The sequence below is a fragment of the Pristiophorus japonicus genome, chromosome 3, assembly GCF_044704955.1.
Source record: "Pristiophorus japonicus isolate sPriJap1 chromosome 3, sPriJap1.hap1, whole genome shotgun sequence".
In the NCBI taxonomy this organism is placed as follows: Eukaryota; Metazoa; Chordata; class Chondrichthyes; family Pristiophoridae; genus Pristiophorus; species Pristiophorus japonicus.
In genome coordinates, this window is record NC_091979.1 from 244,761,162 (window position 1) to 244,785,442 (window position 24,281).

Consider the following 24,281-nt stretch of genomic DNA (forward strand, 5'->3'; position numbering starts at 1 on the left):
GTAGGTTTTAAAGGAGCGTCTTAAAGGAGGAAAGAGAGCTGGAGACATTCAGGCAGGGTCAATGTCAGATCAGGTGCTGATTCAGGAAGCTACCCTGCCAGGTTCAAGTCAATACACAGCTGAAACTATTGTCAATTGAGCTGAAAATGTCAATAAAGCTGCATCCTGAGAGTTGATTGAGTTTATGATGTAGGTAGGGTTATTTGCAACAATGAATTAAAAAGAAAAGGCATTTATATAGCGTCTTTCATGACCACTGGATGTCTCAAAGCGCTTTAAGCCAACGAAGTACTTTTGGAGTGTAGTCACTGTTGTAATGTGGGAAACGCGGCAGACAATTTGCACACAGCAAGCTCCCACAAACAGCAATATGATAATGACCAGATAATCTGTATTTGTTCTGTTGATTGAGGGATAAATATCAGTCAGGACATCAGGGATAACTCCCCTGCTCTTCTAAATAGTACCATGGGATCTTTTACATCCACCTGAGAGAGCAGACGGGACCTCAGTTTAACATTTCATCTGAAAGACAGCACCTCCGATAGTGCAGCACTCTCTCGGCTTAGATTTATGTGCTGACGTTCAGGGACTTGAACCGAAACCTTCTGATTCAGGGGTTAGTGTGCTACCCACTGAGCCACAGCCGACACATTAGAGGAAGTTTCACTTCATTCTGTGCTGTACAGAGAACGGTGCACCAGTAGATGGTGCTGAACTGGACTTTTCTTTTCAAAAGTGCAATGGATCCACACTTGGGGATCACTGTGAGTGAATTATAATCCACAGTGAAGTACTCCCAGTGGTGCAGTGCTTTCCATACAGAAGGCTACTTACTGTATTACTGTTACTGCTTAATTGAAGTATTCAATGGCAAAATCACAATTGGAAGCATCTTCGAGAGGGAGGAAAGACCTCCCAGGCATAACCAGCAGGATCTGTGCTGCACTTAACAATGGCAGTGGAGAATAGAGAGAGCAAGCACTTGAAAAGGAGCAATGAGATATGATTCATGACGCACTAGTGAACTGACCTAGTAATTCACACAAGTGACAAAGCTATTTAAATTTCATATTATGATTTATTAAGTAGGGCAAAATTACAAGAAAGGTCGGGGTGGACACAAGTGTTGCCTAAAAAAGATTGAATTTATTAAACATGAACGGTTCCACCCATGCTAAGCCGATGCAGAATTCTTGTGAAAATATGTATCTGCAGTGGCATCAGTTATGTAGAATGGCTAGAGCAGTTGGGATAGTTCTCCTTGGAGCAGTGAAGGTTAAGGGTAGATTTAATAGAGGTGTTCTAAATTATGAATGGTTTTAATAGAGTAAATAAGGATAAACTGTTTCTGCTGGCAGAACAATCGCTAACTAGAAGACACGGGTCCCGGCACAGGCATGCTGGGCCCCAAGGTCTCCTTCTGTGCTGTATCATTCTATGATTTAAGATAATTGGCAAACGAACTGGAGGGGAGATGAGGAGAAACTTTTTTTTAACGCAGTGAGTGGTAAGGATCTGGAATGCGCTGCCTGAAAGGGTGGTGGAGGCAGATTCAATCATGGCTTTCAAAAGGGAGTTGAATAAGTATCTGAAGGAAAAAAAATTGCAGGGCTATGGGGAAAGGGCGGGGGAGTGGGACTAGCTGAAGTGCTCTTGCAGAGAGCTGGCACGGGCTCGACCGGCCGAATGGCCTCCTTCTGTGCTGTAACCATTCTGTGATTCTATGAAATCTTTTTGTAGCACTGTGGCATCTGGAATGCACTGCCTGAAGGGGTAGTGGAAGCAGATTCAATGGTAACTTTCATGCGGGCTTGAGAAGGAAATTGGGTACAAGGGGGGGAGTGGAACTAATTGGACAAGCTCTTTCAGAGAGAGATGTCACGGGCACGATGGGCTGAATGGCCTCCTCCTGTGCTGTGAGATTCTATGATTTAACAGGTAATACTCTGGGTTGAGTGCAATGAATGTGCGAACTATTCTCCACTGTGACTGTGAGAGCCCAGATAGCCTCACATGTAAGCACCGCCTCATTGATGTCAGCTACAACGTGCAGAGCTCGAGTAAACGCCTCTTCTCCCCTCCCCGGTATAGTGCACAGCGTTCACAAACCACAACCAGGCAACAATCTTTGTTTCATTCTCTCCTTTTATGATCTTCCAACAGACTGTGCGAGAAGCCGGACTTTGAGGTGATTATTCAACTCCACCAGTCAAAGCTGACGGAAACCCTTCAGAGAGGCAGAGAAGAAGGGGGAAAAAAGCGAGGAGGAAAGAAATTGCAGACTTTGTGAATGTCCAAAAGCAAAGTTTATTTACCCGGGGACGTTGACTTATTTCGTCACATTTTATTTAAGAGAGAGAGAGGCAGATAGACTGGACGAGCAGCGGGCAGGGAGCTAACTACGCCTTCTGAGGCAAGATTTCCTTCACTCAAAAAAAGATGTTTGTTTGGTGACTCTCCGCGGGAAAATAAAGCATTAAAAAAGGTAAGTGAAAATGTTTATGGAGTGAGTGTGTGAGCTTGGGGGGGGGGGGGGGGGGGAGCCCCTTAGAAACCAGGGGCACATAGCAACCGCGGCGTGTTAGCAACAAATAGTGTCTGCAGCACATCACCATATATCATATAAAATATTCACATATGTAACAAATATACAATATATATTCACATATTTAATAAAAATGCAATATATATTCATTCACACACACACACACACACACATATAATCATATTTAGGATACAGATTCATCTCTATATAGTGCATATTCCTGTGTGCACACACTCCACGATGCATGTTGAGATTTCAGCTGGTCAGTTTCAGCTGCTATTTTGCCCCAGTCAGCGCGGTGCTGGGGGACGCTCCTGCCTTCGCCTCCCCGCTCTGACTGTGGAGGGAGCCGGGCACCGGACCGGCGCTTCCTTCTTTGCCTCTCTCTCTCCGTCTCTTTGATCCTGTTCTTGCCATTTCTCCCGGTAATCACAGCTCCAGACAAGAACAAGATTGTGAAAGGAGGAGGAGGAGGAAGACTTGCGGATTACACGCTGTTGTGATTTTTTTTTTAAATCCACTCCTTCATTTTAAAAGCAGAGATCCATTTCCCCGATTGTGGCGGGTGGCTTTCCCGGGGTTTTAATCACTCCTCGTTTCATGTGTCAAAATCAAACTTGGCTTTTCATATCTTCCGTAAAGGATGCAGGCTATTGGGTGCGTTAAACCGACATCATCTGCATTAGTCTTCAGGTTACTATCGATTTATTTTGCTAAGGACCGAAGTATCTATCTATCTATCTATCTATCTATCTATCTATCTATCTATCTATCGTTCTATCTATCTATCGTTCTATCGTTCTATCGTTCTATCGTTCTATCTATCTATCTATCGTTCTATCGTTCTATCTATCTATCGTTCTACCTATCTATCTATCGTTCGTTCTATCTATCTATCGTTCTATCGTTCTATCTATCTATCTATCTATCTATCTATCTATCTATCGTTCTACCTATCTATCCTATTTATCTAATGCTCTAACATTCTATCTAATGTTCTCTCTCTCTCATTTATGTCTCTGTATATGTATCTGTCTGTATATCTCTCCCTCTATCTCGCTATCTCTGGCTCTCTGCCTATCCATATCTACCTCTCTCTCCTCTTTATCTCTGTCTCTTTCTGACTCTCTGTCTATATCAATATCTCTGTCTATCTATTTCTCTCCATCTCCCTATCTCAACCTCTCTTTCGTCACCTCTCTCTCTCCACCTCTCTCTCTCACCATCTCTCTATCTTCATCTCTATCTCCACCTCTCTCTCTCCATATCTCTTTCACTCTCCATCTCTCTCTCTCTCTCATCTCTCTCTCTCTCACAATCTCTCTATCTCCACCTATTTCTCTCCATCTCTCTCTCTCACAATCTCTCTCTCCATTTCTCTCTCTCTCTCACAATCTCTCTATCTCCATCTCTATCTCCACCTATTTCTCTCTCCATCCCTCTCCATCTCTCTCTCTCTCTCTCTCTACCTTTGCTGGAAGCAGTCTTTTCCCAGAGATCTAAAGGTCAGCCTTTCAACTCAATCAGCAGAAAGCAGTTAATAAAGCAGAACAAATATTTAATCTCTTGGCTAGATTATTTAATTTTTGTAGAAATGAATTAAACAACTGAATTGATTGGAATGATAATTTATTTGCATAGGTTTGAGGGATGTGTGTTGGGGGGGCGGTGGCGGTGGAGGCAGAATAATGTATCGGTTAGAATCATTTCTATTTTTATCTTGGAATAATTTATGTGGTCTGGAAGCAATGTGTTGTGTTCTGCAGTGAATTTTATGTGTTGTGCTTTAATCTTATTTATCTATCCAGTGGAAGCATTTAAGGTTTTAGTTGCGTTACTCTGCCCTCCTGTGGATTTGTTGTGGCGTTGAATCCTTTGAGATTGCAATGATTTTGCTTTAATATAATGGATGGGCTCTCTCTCTCTCTCTCTCTGACTTTCCCAGAGTTACATAACTGCAGAAATTAATTGAATTCAAATCATTCAGGGAGGATGGCAGAACGCTGGACCCGCCCCTTTAACCCACAAAAAAATTAAGCTCCTAAAATCATTGCCTTGCACAATTCATGATGCGGAACTCCTAGATTTCATACACCTTTTTTAAAAAAAAATGTGACATAGAAAATATAAAATGATTCTCACACGGTTTAGGAATCTAATTGTTTTTCCTGTTGAAGTTTCTCCATATTATGCGGACATTTTGACCGAGACTGTGGTCTTGCACACAGACCTCTGCCGATGACAGTCTCAACAGCAGCAGCTGGGATCTGCATCAGAATGTCCCAGTCAGGACGACTGCTGCTGTGAATTTGGGTCTCACGGCAAAGTATCATTTTGGCTCAACATCCCTCCCCCACCACTCCGGGACAGGTAGTTGAAATCCAGGATTCACTGTGTGGGGCAGTCTTATCACTCGGATCATAATTTAGGGCTTTTGGGGGATACTTTCAAGGACTCAGCTGGAATCTGCCTGCCTGCTACCCTGGAGAGGTGCAATTAAAGTGAGATTGTCACTACTTTACAGGGGAAGGCGACTAGAATAGTTGCGATAAATGTGATATACAGTGATACCATTGAGCAGCAGTGCAATGAAGTTTTTTTTTGCAATGCAGGGATCTTTGTGAGCACAAGTTATTGGAGCACAAAAATTAGCCTTGCCAACGACATCCCTGGACAAGTGATAAGTCTCAACGGTCTTTGTTCTTGTTGTGCTTGTTAATGCTAATTATTGTACGGAAAAGAAAAAAAGATTTGCACTTCTATAGCGCCTTTCACCACCACCAGACATCCCAAAGCTCTTTGCAGCCATTGAAGTGCTTTTTGTGCTCAAGTCTCTGGAGTGAGACTTGAACCCACAACCTTTTGACTGGATAGAGTGGATAGGAAGGACCTATTTCCCTTAGCAGAAGGATGAACAACCAGAGCGCAAAGATTTTAAGTAATTGGTAGAAAGGTTAGAGGTGATTTGAGGGGAAATTTCTTCACTCAGAGGGTGGTGGGGGTCTAGAACTCACTGCCTGAAAGGCATCACATTTAAAAAGTACTTGGATGTGCACTTGAAGTGCCGTGACCTACAGGGCTGCAGACCTAGAGCTGGAAAGTGGGATTAGGCTGGATAGCTCTTTGTCGGCCAGTGCGGACATGATGGGCTGAAATGGCTCCTTCCGTGCTGTAAATTTCTATGATTCTATGACTCAGAGGAGAGGGCTCTACCCACTGAGCCATGGCTGACACAACATAATATATAAAATATAAGACTGTTATTAAGGGGAAAAAAATGATGAGCTTTAACCTTTGGATGTCGGATGAACATATACAAATGACGGACAGGAAAAGTTCCACTGGCTCATCTAGCCTGTCCTATAGAGTTGTGCTGCCCTCTGCATCACGATCCAGAGACTCCCCACCTGCCTGGAGACAAGTAATCTTCTGGGAAAGGCGGAAAACTGAATTTTAAAAAAGCAGGCCAAGTAGGGGGAGTAAAATCTGGAAAATTCGTCTCTGATCCCATAAGTGAGCAATATTTGTTGGTGTGACGCACTTATTGAGTTATAAGTTGGTGCAATCACCCATTTCAAATAATGATCGTACGATGTTTGGAGATTTTTATACAGCACAAATTGTAAGTTTTGCTTTGGTTTGGCAAAGTGCACTTAGCCTTTTAGTGAACAATGTTTGAGGAGGTTTCTGAATGAAATTTGCCTGCATTGGCCTAAAATGAACACCTCCCATGTTAGGGGCCCCTATGCGATTGTGTAAAGATAAAAACAGCAGCAGTGGAACACAGGAGCATCATCAAATCGGGCCAAATAGGCTGAGCCCCGGGAAAATTTTAAATGGAGGTAAAATCTGAGGCATGTGGCCTCATTAAAATACTTAAATGAACAGCCCCGCCTCCTAGGAGCGGGTTGGTTGCCCGCCCCCACACCTCTGTTAAAACCAGAAGTGGGCGGGTCTGAGGCGGTTTGGGTTCGAGATTTGTTACATTTTAGCGTCCCGCCTGACCCAAACCCAAACACTTTTAAAATTCTTCTCAATGATTGAATGGAAGCAATGTTGAAGGCGCTATATAAATGCAAATTCTTGTTGAATTTGGCGCTTCCTGTTATAGACATGCCAAATAATGAACTGGTTCCTTGACCTATTTGATAATACTCCAGTCCTGCAGCTGCTGTTTTCAAATGGCCTCCTTCTGTACCCTCCCTATCTCTGTAATCTCCTCCAGCCCCACAACCACCCGAGATATCTGCGCTCCTCTAATTCTGCCCTCTTGAGCATCCCTGATTATAATTACTCAACCATTGGTGGCTATGCCTTCAACTGCCTCGGCCTCAAGCTCTGGAACTCCCTAAACCTCTCAGCCTCTCTACCTCTCTCTCTTTTAAAATTCTCCTTAAATTCTCTTTGATCAAGCTTTTGATCATCTGCTGTAATTTCTTCTTATGTGGCTCAGTGTCAAATTTATTTGATTTGTCTTATAATACTGCTGTGAAGCGCCTTGGGACATTTTACTATGTTAAAGGCGCTATATAAATACAAGTTGTTGTTGTAAGTTTCTGTGGTTCTATGAGATGGTCGATGTGTTGATGCAGTTTCTGCCTACGCGGTTTTGAATAGTCTGAGTCTGCATTCATTGCTCCCCGTGGGAGTCAGTTACTCTTTATTTAGTGTAGCCGGGTTATTTCTTTAAAAAAGCAGGATAGTTTAACGAGAATCCTATTTGGTCAAAAGCAATCCCCCTTTTTAAAAAAGACATTGATAGTCTAACCTTAAATATTTTTGATTTTTAAAAGCATGAATCTCCTTGTCGACATGGAGACCCTCGTAAGAATTCATTTATATAGCGCCTTTCATCAACTCAGGACGTTCCAAAACGCCTTACAGCCAATGAAATACTTTTTGAACTGTAGACACTGTTGCAATGTGTGACAACACTTGACATTCATTTGAAATTCCTCTGACTACTTTACCAAAAGTGTTGAACCATTAAAAAAAAAAGCACTTCCTGTAAGCGTCAGGATTTTCACGATGAACGTGTTATGAGTTGGCACATTAATATCCAACTTTTACTGATGTTGGTTGAGGGATAAATGTTGGGCCAGAACTTCCCTGCTCTTCTTTGAAACAGTGCCATGGGATCTATTGTGTCCACCTGAGAGGGCAGAATGGGGCTTTGGGCACTAGTCCATCAACACCTGGCTCAATTGGCCCATCTTCATGGGTGAGTCTAGGTGAGATCAGCCATGATCTTATTGAATGGCGGAGCAGATTCTAGGGGCCAAATGGTGGTCTCCTGCTCCTATTTCTTATGTTCTTCTGTAAGTAACAGCAGGCTATTCCATCATGGGAGTGGGGTGTACATTTCACACTGGCAACTCTACAAATTCAATTACACGAGGGCCATCCACAAGAATGGCATAGGCCCCAGTGGAGCCCAGTTTTATCTTCGCTTGATGTCGACATAAACACACACGGAAGCCATTGGAAACCAATCAGGAATGTGAGTCCTGGTGTGTGTTTCTTGCCCCTCCCTAGTCCAAGGAAGGTGCAGGCCAAGTTTGGCGGCTCTACTATTAATTCCAGCTGGGAATCAGTAACCCAATACGGATCAGAGGTTGGATCTGCGACCTTTCTGGTCCTGTTGACTCAGTTGGCACTAGACAACGCCCTTCCCAAATGAGCCAGGGGAGCTAAGGATGGGGCATGATTCTCACCTCTAGCATAGGTTCAGAAGAAGAAGGTGATCTTATCGAAACGTATAAGATTATGGGGGGGCTTGACAAGGTGGATGCAGAGAGGATGTTTCCACTGATAGGGGAGACTAGAACTAGGGGGCATAATCTTAGAATAAGGGGCCACCCATTTAAAACTGAGCTGAGGAGGAATTTCTTCTCTCAGAGGTTTGTAAATCTGTGGATCTGTGGTTGTAATTCGCTGCCTCAGAGAGCTGTGGAAGCTGCACATTGAATAAATTTAAGACAGAGATAGACAATTTCTTAACCAATAAGGGGTTATGAGGAGCGGGCAGGGAAGTGGACCTGAGTCCATGATCGGATCAGCCATGATCTTATTGAATGGCACAGCAGGCTCGAGGGGCCGTATGGCCTACTCCTGCTCCTATTTCTTATGTTCTTATGTTGAGCGGGCGGTGGATGGGGCAGAATGAGTGGGCTTGGGGCCCATGCCATTCTCGTGGATGGCCCTCGTGTGATTGAGTTTGGAGAGCTGCCAGCATGAAATGTGCTCCCCTCCCCCGCCCCGTGGCAGCTCGCGGATCTGGGGGCAGCACGTCCAGTGTTGTGGCTGACTTTGATGTGCCTGCAGGAAGTGGAGGCAAAAGGAAGCAGCAATCTTTAGGATGAGGCAACCATTTTTGGCAGCCCCTGCAGCAGCGAACATGTCACTTGTGGAAGTCTCTCAGCCTCAAAATCCACACATAACTGCAACAAAAAAAAAATGTCCCCTGGAGCCTGCTTCCAGCTTCCCCCCCCGACTGCGGCCGAGGATCCCATTAATGTTTTACTCAAAATGGCTGCCTCTCAACTTCCACCGCGCACGTTCGGTGGGCAGAACTAGGGACCGGCTGGCATCCAGCGGCAGAGATGGAAATGGCGTTAGGGGTCATCATGCCTGCTTCCGGTGAGAGCCTGGATCAAGGGTAACTGGAAAATCGGAATGGGCGGAAACTCAGCGCTAACTCACCGTGTCAGTTCCCCGCCTAGTTTGGGTCCCGCTACCACCACTATTTCGAGGCACAAACGGCACAGCATGGTTATAAAAACTGCACCCCCCACCACGCTTCCCCTGGGTTTGCCAGAAGCTACAGACAGACTGACTGAGCCAAACGTGAAAATTGTTTCCATCAAGGATTTCTAACAAAAAAAGGTTTTTTGTCATTTCAGCTGATTTTGGCCATAAGCCTGTTATATATAGGAACCAATTTGCAAATGAAATTTAATGTGGAAAAGTGCAAAGTGATACATTTTGGTAGGAATAATGAGGAGAGGCAATATAAACTAAAGGGTACAATTCTAAAGCGGGTGCAGGAACAGAGCGACCTGGGGGGTCTATGTGCACAAATCATGTAAGGTGACAGGACAGGTTGGGAAAGCAGTTAAAAAAGTTTACATGATACTGGGCTTCATAAATGAATGCATAGTGTACAAAAGCAAGGAGCATATGATGAACCTTTATAAAACACTGGTTCGGCCTCAACTGGAGTATTGTGTCCAATTCTGGGCATCGCACTTTAGGAAGGATGTGAAGGCTTTAGAGAGGGTGTAGAAAAGATTTATAAGAATGGTCCAGGGATGAAGGACTTCAGTGACGAGGATAGACTGGAGAAGCTGGGGTTGTTCTCCTTAGAGCAGAGAAGGTTGAGAGGAGATTTGATAGAGATGTTCAAAATCATGAGGGGTCTAGACAGGGTAGATAGAGAGAAACTGTTCCCCATTGTTGGAAGAGTGGAGAACCAGAGGGCACAGATTTAAGGTGATTGGCAGAAGAACCAAAGGCGACACGAGGAAAAACTTTTTTTGTGCAGGATCTGGAATGCACTGCCTGAAAGGTTGGTGGAGGCAGATTCAATCACGGCTTTCAAAAGGGAATTGGATAAGTACCTGAAGGAACGAAATTGCAGGGCTAGGGTGAAAGGGCGGGGGAGTGGGACTAGCTGAAGCGCTCTTGCAGAGAGCCGGCATGGGCTCAATGGACCAAATGGCCTCCTCCTGTGCTGTAACCATTCTATAATTCTAACCAATATTCCCGTAGCGCTCCGGAGGTCCCGGTGAGTCGGCTTTTGAATGGAAAAACTTGCGCACGCGTGGACTTTTGAATGGGCCACGCAGTCTGTTAAAGGAGCCGTGTGGTCCAAAAAACTATTACGGGGAACATTGATGGGAACAGTGGTGGAAAAAGACCACGGTCCATCTAATTCACCTTCCACCACCCTGATAATCACATGATACAACGATAATGGAGTTGTTGACTAATCTGACCAATCAATCTCTAGTCATCAGTCTACAACAGACCTAGACATAGGAAAACCCCCCAGTGGTGGAGAACTTTGGGAATCATGGGTCCAAAATCACATTCTCCTCCCTGTCATTACTCCACTTATCACATGTCGTGTCTCAAATGATTCTGCCCATTCTCTTTCATAATCGCCCTTTGCAATGTGCAAAGTCTTAAGACGTGGTCTAAATACAGACCATAAACTGGGACCCGACTGTGGCTCTGCAATTTACACTTTTTCTCTTGGCTTTCAGCTATAGCTTCGGCAGGAAACTGGGAAACTCCAGAGAAATGAGCTAGGCGGTTATCGGTGACAGCGCTGTGGAATTTAAGGGGCCTATGTTTTTCAAAAAAAACTTAGGATGTCCCAAAGCACTTTACAGCTAATGAAGTACTTTTAAAGTGTAGTCACTGTTGTAATTTCGGGAAACACAGTTGTTAATTTGCGCACCGCAAGGTCCCACAAATTACCAGATAATCTGTTTTCGATGGTGTTAGTTGAGGGTTAAATGTTGGCCAGGATACAGGGAGAATTCCCTGCTCTTCTTTGAATAGTGCCATGGGACTTTTGACAGCCACCTGAGAGGGCCATGGTTAAATGTCTTATCTGAAAGACAGCATTTCCGGCAGTGCAGCGCTCCCTCAGTACTGCACTGGGAGTGTCGGCCTAGATCTTGTGCTTAAGTAACTATGTGTGGGGCCTGTACCTACAAACCTATATAACCCTAAGGTCAGAATGCTACCACTGAGCCAAGGCTGACACCTAAGGCTGTTATAGTTGCACAGGCAGCAACAGCTATCCTATGCCTTGCCAAATTAGCCATTCCTAATGCCTCAGCCTGGACAGTGACTGAAAGCTATTCGACTATGAAAAGCATCACGGTCAAGCCTGCCCATGTCTTCATCTGATGTGCACACACACACACACACACACACACACACACACACACACACACTCACACACATGCACACGTGTGTACATGCACAGTTTCTAGAGGGGGTGGGGAGGGGGGGCAACGATGAAAAAGAAAGACTTGGATTTATATAGTGCCTTTCACGACCACCGGAAATCCCAAAGCACTTTACAAACAATGAAGTATTTTTAAAGTGTAGTCACTGTTGTAATGTGGGAAACGCGGCAGCCAATTTTGCGCTCAACAAATTCCGACAAACAGCAATGTGATAATGACCTGATAATTTGTTTTTTTGATGTTGGTTAAGGGATAAATATTGACCAGGACACCAGGGATAACTCCCCTGCTCTTCTTTGAAATAGCGCCGTGAGGTCTTTTACGCCCACCTGAGAGAGCAGACGGGACCTCGGTTTTACCGTCTTATCCAAAAGACAGCACTTCCAACAGCGAGGTGCTCCCTCAGCACTGCACTGGAGTGTCAGCCTGGATTTATGTGCTCAAGTCCCTGGAGTGGGATTTGAACCCACAACCTTCTGACTCAGAGATGAGAGTGTTACCCACTGAGCTACAGCTGACACTACTGAGGAGTGTTAATGAAGGTTTCTTTCTTCACCTCTCAAGCACAGGGACAACTGAGGCCAATGGCGGAGCTGCTGAGATAAGTTTAGGAGTGGTTGGCAGATTTAGTAATTTGTAAATGAGTGAGACAAGCTGTCAGCTGTGAGTCAGTGGGTAGCACACTTGCCTCTGAGTCAGAAGGTTAAGGGTTCAAGTCCCACTACAGGGACGTGAGCACATAAATTCATGCTGTCACTCCCAGTGCAGTGCTGAGGGAGCGCTGCATTGTCAGAGGTGCTGTCTTTCGGATGAGACTTTAAACCGAGTCCCTGTCTGCTCTCTCAAGTGGACGTAAAAGATCCCATGGCACTATTTCGCAGATGAGTTACCCCTGGTGTCCTGGCTAATATTTACCCCTCAATCAACATCGCTAAAACAGATTATCTCGTCATTATCACATTGCTGTTTGTGGGAGCTTGTTGTGCCCAAATTGGCTGCTGCGTTTCCCACATTACAACTGTAACTACGCTTCAAATAGTACTTCATTGGCTGTAAAGCGCTTTGGGACGTCCGGTGGTCATTAAAGGTGCTATAGAAATGCAAGTCTTTCTTTTTTTTCCTCTTTTCCCCCAAATGCCTTCTCCCCTGCAAACCCACCGATCCCAAACCCCAAACACTGATCTCATTGACCAGATGATGGGCAGAAGGTTGAACCTTGCACCACTAGACAGCTTGTGCAACCCAGAGAGAGGAAGCTATTAATGATAGATTGGCTCAGTAATGATTATAAGGAAGTCCACAATTTGCACGCAGCTATCATACGTCATTCTGCTCAGTCAACATACCGTGTCGGGTCAAACCACAAAACAATTGGGGAAGGGCCAGAAAAGGTGTCACTAGTATCAAAAAGTTACATTTTTTTAAAATTATAGTTTCTAATCGGCTTTTCCCGTTGCTGAAAATTCTTATGAATGTTGCTACTGCATCTGCGGTTATGCAAGGCTAGATGTGTTGTACTTGCATTCTCTCGGGGAGAGTGGCTCGAGATATATTATTTCTGCTTCCTTGAACTGGTGAGAATACCAGGAAAATCAGTTGGCAATTTGCATGGGAGGATCCCGCACCATTCTGCTCAGTAAATATCCCGCGACTGCCAAACAGTGGGTGTCAGTGGAAGGTTTCCATCTCTTGCTGAGGAACGCTTCCCTCCCCCCCCCCCACCCCCCCGCCATGCCCCACATCCCCCTAGTTGTGATGTGTGGGAAGGTCCAACAGTGGAATCCGCCCATTCTTCGGGCTATGGGCGTCGCTCGCCAGGCCGGCATTTATTGCCCGTCCCTCGTTATCCCTTGGGGAAGGTGGTGGTGGTGGTTAGCCTGCTCTTTGAACCGCTGCAGTCCGCGCTCCCACAATCTGTAGCCACTCCTGTGAACCGGCAATCTGCCAGTCCCTTGCTGCTTGTCACGGAGTTATTTTTTACAGCCGAGAGCTTGGAGAGCAGAATGTTAGCCTTTGAGAGTTAGACGGCAAGTAAATGCCTTAAGCTGTGCACCAGCTCAGTTGGTGGCATGCTCAATTCTAGGCCAGAAGGTTTTCAGTTCCAATTCCATGCAAGGGTTTGAGCTCATAACCAAAGTTGTGGTTCCAGTATAGTACTGACCAGGATCTCCCAGGTGTCGGTGGGGATGTTGCACTTTATCAGGGAGGCTTTGAGGGTGTCCTTGTGCTCTGCCCACCTTTGGCTTGTTTGCCGTGAAGGAGTTCCAAGTAGAGGTCTTGCTTTGGGAATCTTGTGTCTGGAATGCGAACTATGTGGCCTTGTGGCCTGCCCAGTGGAGCTGATCAAGTGTGGTCAGTGCTTCAATGCTGGGGATGTTGGCCTGGTCGAGGACGCTAATGTTGGTGCGTCTGTCCTCCAGGGGATTTGTAGGATCTTGCGGAGACATCGGGAAGCACATCCGGGAGGGCGCTGAGTACCTCGAGTTTCATTGCCGAGAGCATGCAGAAACCAAGCGCCGGCAGCGGAAGGAGCGTGCGGAAAACCAGACTCCCCGCCCACCCTTTCCTTCAACGACTATCTGTCCCACCTGTGACAGAGACTGTGGTTCTCGTATTGGACTGTACCGCCACCTAAGAACTCACCTTAAGAGTGGAAGGAAGTCTTCCTCGATTCCGAGGGACTGCCTATGATGATGATAGTACCAAGAGCTTCCTGAAAGAGCCCAGCTTTGGATGAGATATTAAGCCTAGCTCTAGCCCCGACTGCCTGTTCAGGGTGGATGTTAAAGATCCCATGTTGGTATCCCAATGTTCTGGCCAACGTTCTTCCCTCACATTACCACCAAGGGCAGGTGAGCTGGTTGCTCATCTCATTTTCCTGGGCCAATATTTATCTCTCAATCAACGTTACGAAGACAAGATTATCTAGTCATTATCACATTGCTGTTTGTGGGAGCTTGCTGTGCGCAAACTGGCTGCCGTGTTTCCTACATAACAATAGCGATTGCACTTCATTGGCTGCAAAGCGCTTTGGGATGTCCTGAGGTTGTGAAAGGCGCTATATAAATTGCTCCAATTGTGGGGTGCTGCTAGTACAAAATGGCTGCTGCATTTGTCCACAAGCACAGCAGTCATTGCAGTTTGGAAGTAATTCATTGTGTGAACATGAGATGTTTTGATGTGATAAAGCGCTGTATAAAATGCAAATATTATCACCTCGACAGGACTCCTCCCCTCCTATAATTCTGTTTTCTAAATATTGTATTTAGGAAATGCAACCTTTGTTATAGAACAGAAATTTCTTGGGTGGTTTGAAAGTTGCAAAGATAATTCCGTCCTTGAAAAGATAATGTGTGGATATACACGATGTGAGGCTGGTTAACTTATCATTCCAGTAATACTGATCGCTGGTATATGTGGCAGACTGAATTATACAAATAGAAAAGTGGAAAATGGAATTCAATCCAGAGAAGTTTGAGGTAATGCATTTGGGAAGGGAATACACAATAAATGGGACGATACTGAGATGTGTGGAGGAACAGAGGGACCTCAGAGGTATGTCCACAGATCCTTAAAGGTAGCAGGACGGGTCGATAAGGTAGTTAAAAAGGCATACGGAATAAATTCCTTTATTAACCGAGACATATAATGTAAGAGTAGGGAAGTTATGCTGGGACCGTATACAACACCAGTTAGGCCACAGCTGGAGTACTGTGTGCAGTTCTGGTCACTACATTACAGGAAAGATGTAATTGCACTAAAGAGGGTACAGAGGAGATTTATGAGGAAAGATTGGATAGACCGGTGTTGTTTTCTTTGGAACAGAGGAGGCTGAGGGGAGATTTAATTGAGCTGTATGAAATTATGAGGGGCCAAGATAGAGTGGATAGGAAAAACTTATTTACCTTAGCAGAGGGACCAATAACCAGTGGGCATAGATTTAAAATAGTTGGTAGAAGGATTAGAGGGGAGATGAGGAAAAACAATTTCACCCAGAGGGTAGTGGGGGTCTGGAACTCACTGCCTGAAATGGTGGTAGAGGCAGAAACCCTCATCACATTTAAAAAGTACTTGGATGTGCACTTGAAGTGCTATAACCTGCAGGACTACAGACCTAGTGTTGGAGGTGGGATTAGGCTGGATAGCTCTTTTTCGACCGGCACGGACACGGTGGGCCGAAAGGCCTCCTTCTGTGCCTTAACTTTTCCATGATTCTATCCTGTGAAGTTGTTTATGATAAATCTGAACTATAAGAATGGCTGATAATTGTATTCACTGCTAATTATCTGCTAAGTTACCATATTACCGAAAAAGACCTGCGTTACCTTGGTTACTAAATTTGTGGCTGTGTTGAATGATGCTTAATTGAGATTTTATCATGTTATGAAGAAAGGGTTGGAAACCAAAGTTGTTGTTGAGTGATCATCTGAGACTGAGATCTCTCTGTGGTGTGAGAGTAGGGTCTCAACAATTTCTGTGTTCGATATTTCTCTGCGTCCCGACTCAGTAGCGCGCTTTATGCTTTCTCTGTTGCTATGTGCCAATGATAAAGAAAATTCTGCAGTGATAGCATAAAAGTAGTAATTTTCCGACCTCATGCAGAGAGCCTCGAGCTGTAACCATGGGAGTGATTGTTGGAAAATCGGACTAGTGCTGCGCGTCATGGTCTGAAAATCATGAGCAGCATGAGCCTGAATTTGCGATGCAGGTTCCCGAGGGGTGGGGCTCCCCACTGGAAGCTCAGTGTCAGCATATTGACTTCCATTTGATGGCATGCACTCTCTTTCGAAAGTGAGGGTATGGGTCCCAGGGGAGTGTGTGACTGTTTTCAGGTTTGTCCCAAGAGTGTGTCAGTATTTCTAGGGGGTCTCCAGTACTGTGTTACTGTTTTTAGGGGTCCCTCTATGTTCCACAGGGGTTTCTCAGAGCATGCCAGTATTTCCATCGGGGTCTCTGGGAGTGCACCAATATTTCCACGGGGGTCTCTGGGAGTGCACCAATATTTCCACGGGGGTCTCTGGGAGTGCACCAGTATTGCCATGAGGTTCTCTGTGAGTATGCCAATATTTTCACGGGGGTTTCTGGGAGTGTGCTAATATTTTCATGGGTGTCTCTGGGAATGTGATAATATTTCACGGGGGTTTCTGGGAATGTGCCACTATTTCCATGGGAGTCTCTGGGAGTGTGCCAATATTTCCATCGGGGTCTTTTGGCGTGCACCAATATTTCCATGGGGGTCCTTTGGAGTGCTCCAATATTTCCATGGGGGTCTCTGGGAATGTGCTAATATTTCCATGGGGGCCTCTGGGAGCATGCCAATATTTCCACAGGGTCTCTGGGAGTGCGCAAATATTTACACAGGGCTCTCTGGGAGTGTGCCAATATTTACACAGGGGTCTCTGGGAGTGCGCCAATATTTACACAGGGGTCTCTGGGAGTGCGCAAATATTTCCATGGGGATCTCTGGGAGTGTGCTAATATTTCCATGAGCATCTCTAGGAGTGCACCAATATTTCCATGGGGGTCTCTTGGAGTATGCCAATATTTCCATGCGGCCTCCCACATATAAAGGGTTGAAACCCACTTCTACAGTAAACATGAAACTGGAGCCAATCTAGGTTACAAATAGGCCAACTCGCTATTCTGTGATACTGCAAGACGCAGATGCCTGCCTGCAAGGATGTATTTATATAATTTTGATTTTATTTATACATATTTTATATATATGTATAGATTATCTACCATTTTGCATTGGGGAATGGGCCCTTCCATCTCCATGTTAAAGGTGTTGTGAAAATGGGCTTCAAATTTATTTTTAGATGTAACAGTCGACGCTTTGCCTGTAGAATCAAGCCCAATCTCTGGTTAATCTGCTCCCCAAAGCCTTTGCCTGTCCTCTGTGCCTGAACAATAAGAGCCATGTGTCAGCTGTGGCTCAGTGGGTAGCACTCTTGCTTCTGAGTCACAAGGATGTGGGTTCAAGTCCCACTTCAGGGACTTGTGCACAAAAATCTAGGCTGACACTTCCAGTGCAGTGCTGAGGGAGTGCTGCACTGTTGGAGGTGCTGTCTTTCAGATGAGATGTTAAACCGAGGCCCTGTCTGCTCTCTCAAGTGGACGTAAAAGATCCCATGGCACTATTTCGAATGGCACCATGGCTGTGCAAATAGATGTTAACAGATATGATGTGATTGGGATTACAGAGACGTGGCTCCAGGATGATCAGGGCTGGGAACTCAACATCCAAGGGTATTTAACATTCAGGAAGGATAGAATAAAAGGAAAAGGAGGTGCGGTAGCATTGCTGGTTAAAGAGGATATTAATGCAATAGTTAGGAAGGACATTAGCTTGGATGATGTGGAATCTATATGGGTAGAGCTGCAGAACACCAAAGGGCAAAAAAATTTTAGTGGGAGTTGTGTACAGACCTCCAAATAGTAGTAGTGATGTTGGGGAGGGCATCAAACAGGAAATTAGGGGTGCATGCAATAAAGGTGCAGCAGTTATCATGGGTGACTTTAATATGCACATAGATTGGGCTAACCAAACTGGAAGCAATACGGTGGAGGAGGATTTCCTGGAGTGCATAAGGGATGGTTTTCTAGACCAATATGCCGAGGAACCAGCTAGGAGTGAGGCCATCTTAGACTGGGTGTTGTGTAATGAGAGAGGATTAATTAGCAATCTCATTGTGCGAGGCCCCTTGGGGAAGAGTGACCATAATATGGTGGAATTCTACATTAGGATGGAGAATGAAACAGTTAATTCAGAGACCATGGTCCAGAACTTAAAGAAGGGTAACTTTGAAGGTATGAGGCGTGAATTGGCTAGGATAGATTGGCGAATGATACTTAAGGGGTTGACAGTGGATGGGCAATGGCAGACATTTAGAGACCGCATGGATGAACTACAACAATTGTACATTCCTGTCTGGCGTAAAAATAAAAAAGGGAAGGTGGCTCAACCGTGGCTATCAGGGGAAATCAGGGATAGTATTAAAGCCAAGGGAGTGGCATACAAATTGATCAGAAATAGCAGTGAATCTGGGGACTGGGAGAAATTTAGAACTCAGCAGAGGAGGACAAAGGGTTTGATTAGGGCAGGAAAAATAGAGTACAAGAGGAAGCTTGCAGGGAACATTAAGACGGACTGCAACTAAATATATTCAAAAAAGAGTTAGATGTAGTCCTTACTACTAGGGGAATCAAGGGATATGGCGAGAAAGCAGGAATGGGGTACTGAAGTTGCATGTTCAGCCATGAACTCATTGAATGGCGGTGCAGGCTCGAAGGGCCGAATGGCCTACTCCTGCACCTATTTTCTATGTTTCTATGTTAAGAGCAGGGGAGTTATCTCTGTTGTCCTGGCTAATATCTATCCCTTAATCAATGTAGCAAAAACAGATTATTTGGTTATTATTACATTGCTGTTTGTGGGAACCTGCTGCGTGAAAATTGGCTGCTGTGTTTCCTATGTCATCATCATAGGCAGTCCCTCAAAATGATGACTTGCTTCCATGCCAAAAAAAGGATGAGTTCACAGGTATTTCAATGAAGGACCTAATATTCCGGATCCTGAACAACATCCTGAAGAGTGGAAGATGCCTGTGTGTGGATTTTTTTAACGTGGGGTGGCTGTTGCACACCAGCCACCACATGGGCTTGACAGATCTAGGTCTTGGTCCAGTGGCAAGGGTTAACCAAGGTGTTTCCTACATTACAACAGTGACTACACTCCAAAAGTACTTCATTAGCTGTAAATGGCTTTGAAACATTCGGTGGTCACAAAAGGCGCTATATAAATGCAAATCTTTTTTTTAATGTGACACTGAGGTGACACGTTGCAGGAATAGCCACCGAAGGGCGACCAGCCGTCTGATGGCCGTCTGATTTTCTTCCCAATTTCACCCAAGGGCCAGTTGCAGTTCGGGTTGCCAACTGTGGTTGGGTGTATGCCTGGAGGTTTCATCACATGATCTCTTGCCCCAGGCTCCCGCTATTGGTCGCCCAACACCTCCATTCTCATGGTGTCCGCCTTCCCACACCATTTGGAAAGCAAACCCGATTGGATGATTCTTGACTGCCAGTCAAACCGCCTTTTTTTTCGCCAATCTCCAGTGTTTTTATAACTATTAACAATAGTGTTCAAAAGAAAATTTATAAAGTACAACAACAATGCCAACAATTTGTATTTATATTGAGTCTTTAACGTAGTGAAATGTCCCAAGATGCTTCACAGGAGTGTTATGAGATAAAATATTTGACACCAAGCCGCATAAGTAGAAATTAGCGCAAGTGACCAAAAGCTTGGTCAAAGAGGTAGGTTTTAAGGAGTGTTTTGAAGGAGGAAAGAGAGGTAGAGATGCGGAGAGGTTTAGGCAGGGAGTTCCAGCTTGGGGCCCAGGCAACAGAAGGCACGGCCACCGATGGCTGAGCAATTATAATCAGGGATTCTCAAGAGGGCAGAATTAGAGGAGCGCAGACATCTCGGGGAGGGTTGTGGGGCTGGAGGAGATTACAGAGATAGGGAGGGGCGAGGTCATGGAGGGATTTGAAAATAAGGAGGAGAATTTTGAAATCGAGGCGTTAACTTAACCGGGAGCCAATGTAGGTCAGCGAGCACAGGGGATGATGGGTGAGCGCCCCTATGATTTTCTCCCTGGGTTTGCTTACAGCAGTGTCTTGGAGATTATTCTTCAATTCCTGGCGACTCCAGGCCAATTCCTAGAGGGTCGGCAACTGAATTACAGCCATTGGCTGAGATCGACTAACTCAGCAAGTTGTCTTTAATGAGGTGAATAAATGCTTCATTCTGTGCGCACTGAATGCAAGATGAGCCAGGAGGAAGGAGTGACATTTTGACGTCAGTCCATCAGCAATTAGGGAAAAAATAAACCTGAAAGATCACGCATGGCACAAATATAGAAACTGCGATTCGCGCAGTAGTGTGAAATATAATTCTGCACTCCTGCATTATTCATCATATCGGAACAAGGAAGGAAATTAGATGAGACGGGAAATAGCACGCAAGAACTGGATGAATAGCTGCAGTTGGCTTTAAATAAAAAAAAGAGGCAATTTTTGATTAAAATCTGCTCCAGACATTGAGCTAATCCTTGAACAAAGGTGCGCATCAGTAGTTACTAATGACCCGCTGGCCAAATACACATTCAGTATTCGGCATCAGTGAGTGCGCGGGTGATCTTTTTACAAGCAATCATTAGCACTTTACAATCCGTGTAAAGATTTCAACAACTTTTAATCGAGAATAATGTATTCGGATGGCTCTCAAATGGAGACAGATTTGTTTTTGCAGTGCAGAGGCTAGTGAGGCAGCCGAACATTTTCTTGCTACAGTCTACTGTCTGAAGCTCCCACTTAATGATCAGACCTTTCCTGCCTGCTCCATTTTTTTAAGGGTATTGCCCTGAAAATGTTGCTCTCTCTTTTCCTCCCCACAAACATGCATAACTAATACACCAATGAAAATATGAAAAAATATTTTATCTGCCTTACGATGTTTGTAGCCTATTGTTTCTTTAAGGTGCTAGATTCTTCGATGCTGAGATGTTCTTTGCTGCAGAATTTTCCATAAGCAACATCAATAGTGCTGCTTCATAGTTTGTGATTGCAGCAGGGAATTGATTCTATCATGTCTATCTCCTTCCGTGTTTGTCTTTATGTATGATTCCCCCACCCCTGCCCCCTCTCTCTTGGTCTGTCTAACAACGGAAATGCACAGCAGGCTCAGTTAGTATCTGAAAAGATGGGTTCGCCTGTTTCTGGAATGGCCTTCATCAGAATTGAAGTCGGATCAGATTAATTATTTTTTCATTTAAGATAGACTGACCTATGCAATTTTCTCTTTATTTTGGATTTCCAGTATTGCTGCGCTTTCTCTCACTCTGTGTTTATCCCTCTGCCTGTCTACCTCCACCTCTATCTTTCTATCACTTTCTCTCTCTCTCTTTGTCCCGCTGTTTGCCTAACCTATTTCTATCTTTTTCTCTCTCTCTTTGTCCCGCTGCCTGTCGATAAACTATCTGTCCTTCTCTCTTACTTTCTCTCTCTCTCTCTCTGTCCCTCTGTCTGTCTCCATCTCTGTCTTTATTCACTTTTTATCTGTTTGGTTAAGTAATGCCTCGATTTCAAAATTCTCATTCTTGTTTACAAATCCCTCCCTATCTCTGTAATCTCCTCCAGCCCCACAACTCCCCCCACCCCCCCCCGAGATATCTGCGTTTCTCTAATTCTGCCCTCTTGAGCATCCCTGATTATAACTGCTTAACCATCGGTGGCCGTGCCTTCAGCTGCCTAGGCCCTAAGCTCTGGAACTCCCTCCCTAAACCTCTCTGCCTTTCTACCTCTTTCCTCCTTTAAGACGCTTTTTAAAACCTACCTCTTTGACCAAGCTTCTGGTCCTCTCCCGTAATTTCTTCTTATGTGACTCAGTGTCAAATTTTTTTTTTTGTCTTCTCACACTGCTGTGAAGCACCATGGGACATTTTACTACGTTAAAGGTGCTATATAAATAAAAGTTGTTGTTGTTGCTGTTGTTTGTCCCTCTGTCTTTCTCTGGCTCTTTCTCTCTCTGTTTGTTCCTCTATCTGCCTCCGCCTCTGTCTTTCTCTCGCTCTACCTTCTGTCTCCATCTGCCTGGTAATTTACAGTGATAAATCAGGACACTGCTGGTCTCGCTGCTTTAACCAAATTATCCATCAGAGGGGCACACAAACGAGGCTTTTAGTAAAGGATTTTTCATAACAAGGTTTTATCGTGTAACTTAAAAATTGTAGACACTGAAAACTCAGAACAATAACCATAAAAAAAAGTGCGTCAAGTAATTTTGAAGAAGGTGCACAACATTTGAAAATGTGTCATGAATCTGTGTCTGAATCATTGTATCTTGTTAGGTATTGATCGAGGATCCCATTCAGTGATTTTTCTTCATAACAATTGATGCGAAGGTTGAGTAGGAATGGAAGAAACAGAGTAATTGGAGTGGAAATTACTGTTGATAACATCATATGAACATTTAATGCGTTCGTGCCAATTTCCCGACTGTGATAATTTGACACAGCCGTTAATCTGTTTAAAATAAGTCGATAAATGAAATGGTAGAGCAATGAGCCCTGAAGTTTTCACACGATAACATCACTGGCAGTGATTTAAAAAAAAATTATTTCATGGGATGTGGGCGTCGTTGGCAAGGCCAGCATTTATTGCCCGTCCCTAATTGCCCCTGAGAAGGTGATGGTGAGCCGCCTTCTTGAACCACTGCAGTCCATGTGATGATGCTTCTTTGTTATACTTTGGTACAACTCAGAGGGCAGTTAAGAGTCAACCACATTGCTGTGGGTCTGGAGTCACATATAGGTCAGACCGGGTAAGGGCGGCAGATTTCCTTTCCTAAAGGACAACAGTGAACCTGATGGGTTTTTACAACAATCCGGTAGTTTCATTTCATTTGTACCTATCAAAATTGGATAAAGCAAAGGAAAATAATTCCACCTATTTATCCGCCACTGTCAGTTATTTAAAAATTTTGATTTTCATGGGCTTCAGTAAGTATAGTGAGCAAGAGTCCCTTTGGCTCAGTTGTGAGCTTTCTGTCCATGAGTCCCTCCTGGGGTGTTTGCACCTTCGTGATGTCATTAGCCATTATTGGATAAACAAAGAATTTCCCTCCCCTTCCCCCCCCCCCCCCCCACACCCTTCAAAACAAAACCTCAGAGAGACAGTAAAATTAAATCAAACATGAAGATTAATACTTTGTACTTACCGTGTTCCCCACAGCCCCCCCGACCCAATCCACCATTTGTGGCACAGCCCTCAACTGTGTTGGCTCTGCACCCTGGAACTCTGCCTTGCTTCAAACTGGATTAATCAAGGACAGTCAGCATGGATTTGTTAAGGGAAGGTCGTGCCTGACTAACTTGATTGCATTTTTTTGAAGAGGTAACAAGGAGGTTCAATGAGGACAGTACGTTCGATGTAGTGTATATGGATTTTAGCAAGGCTTTTGATAAGGTCCCACATGGCAGACTGGTCATGAAAGTAAAAACCCATGGGATCCAGGGCCAAGTGGCAAGTTGGATCCAAAATTGGCTCAGAGGCAGGAAGCAAAGGGTAATGGTTGATGGGTGTTTTTGTGACTGGAAGCCTGTTTCCAGTAGGGTTCCGCAGGGCTCAGTACTAGGGCCCTTGCTTTTTGTGGTTCATAGGCGGTCCCTCAAACGAGGATGACTTGCTTCCACACCATTGTAGGGGATATAATTAAGAAGCTTGCAGATGATACAAAAATTGGATGTTTGGTTGATAATGAAGAAGAAAGCTGTAGACTGCAGGAAGATATCAATCACCTGGTCAGGTGGGCAGAACAGTGGCAAATGGAATTCGATCCGGAGAAGTGTGAGGTAATGCATTTGGGGAGGGCTAACAAGGCAAGGGAATACACATTAAATGGTAGGACACTGAAAAGTGTAGAGGCACAAAGGGACCTTGGAGTGCATGTCCACAGATCCCTGAAGGTAGCAGGCCAGGTAGATAAGGTGGTTAAGAAGCCATGTGGAATACTTGCCTTTATTAGCCAAGGCATAGAATGCAAGAGCAGGGAGGTTATGCTTGAACTGTATAAAACACTAGGTAGGCCACAGCTAGAGTACTGCGTGCAGTTCTGGTCACCACATTACAGGAAAGATGTGATTACATTCGAGGGTACAGGGGAAATTGACGAGGATGTTGCCTAG

At 44.7% G+C, this 24,281-nt stretch overlaps 1 protein-coding gene across 1 annotated transcript in view; it reads left to right on the forward strand.

Annotated features, from left to right (window-relative positions):
* The first annotated feature begins 2,113 nt into the window (after positions 1-2,113).
* The window catches only part of sema4gb (sema domain, immunoglobulin domain (Ig), transmembrane domain (TM) and short cytoplasmic domain, (semaphorin) 4Gb), a 254,681-nt gene continuing 232,513 nt past the window's right edge, over positions 2,114-24,281 (forward strand). The window contains exon 1 of the mRNA XM_070876489.1: positions 2,114-2,488. The gene's annotated coding sequence lies outside the window, so the exon portion shown is untranslated. The remainder of the gene's footprint in view (positions 2,489-24,281) is intronic.